The sequence below is a fragment of the Myotis brandtii genome, unplaced genomic scaffold (assembly GCF_000412655.1).
Source record: "Myotis brandtii unplaced genomic scaffold, ASM41265v1 scaffold1077, whole genome shotgun sequence".
NCBI lineage: Eukaryota > Metazoa > Chordata > Mammalia > Chiroptera > Vespertilionidae > Myotis > Myotis brandtii.
Genome location: NW_005353666.1, coordinates 1,257,725 through 1,258,149, shown reverse-complemented (window position 1 = coordinate 1,258,149; position 425 = coordinate 1,257,725). Strand labels below are relative to the sequence as shown.

Below are 425 nucleotides of genomic sequence, written 5' to 3'. Positions count from 1 at the left end.
ATAACTAAGATGTTTCCATCTTTGCTTTTCGGTGACACCTAATCTTGGCCCAGAAATGAGCAGCTTTCGCCATGAACCCTCACTAGTCCTCACTGACATCTTTTCTCCTGCAGCCCCGCCACGACGTATGATCTTTCTAACTATAAAGATCCCAACGGCCTGTAAAGAGAGCGAGAGCAGGGCTCAGGGCTCCCGGCCGGGACCCCCGGCTGCACTCGCTAGAGGAGGGGCGCCGAGGTCACGGGACGCTGCTCCCCCCGTGGGACACGCAGGCAGGGCCTGGCGATGGCGTGACCGGCTATTCACACCTGCAGCAGCGACGCGTGTTGTGCTGGTGGTGACGTCAGAGGCCATGAGTGGGTGTGGGACCAGCAGGTGAGGGTGTGCCACCCGCCTGCCCACCTGACCTGCGGCCACGGCCCTGG

The 425-nt window shown here is 61.4% G+C and overlaps 1 protein-coding gene across 1 annotated transcript in view; it reads right to left on the bottom strand.

The window, feature by feature from the left end:
• The window catches only part of RPS6KA2 (ribosomal protein S6 kinase, 90kDa, polypeptide 2), a 110,627-nt gene that overhangs the window by 18,393 nt on the left and 91,809 nt on the right, over window positions 1–425 (bottom strand). The window lies entirely within an intron of this gene.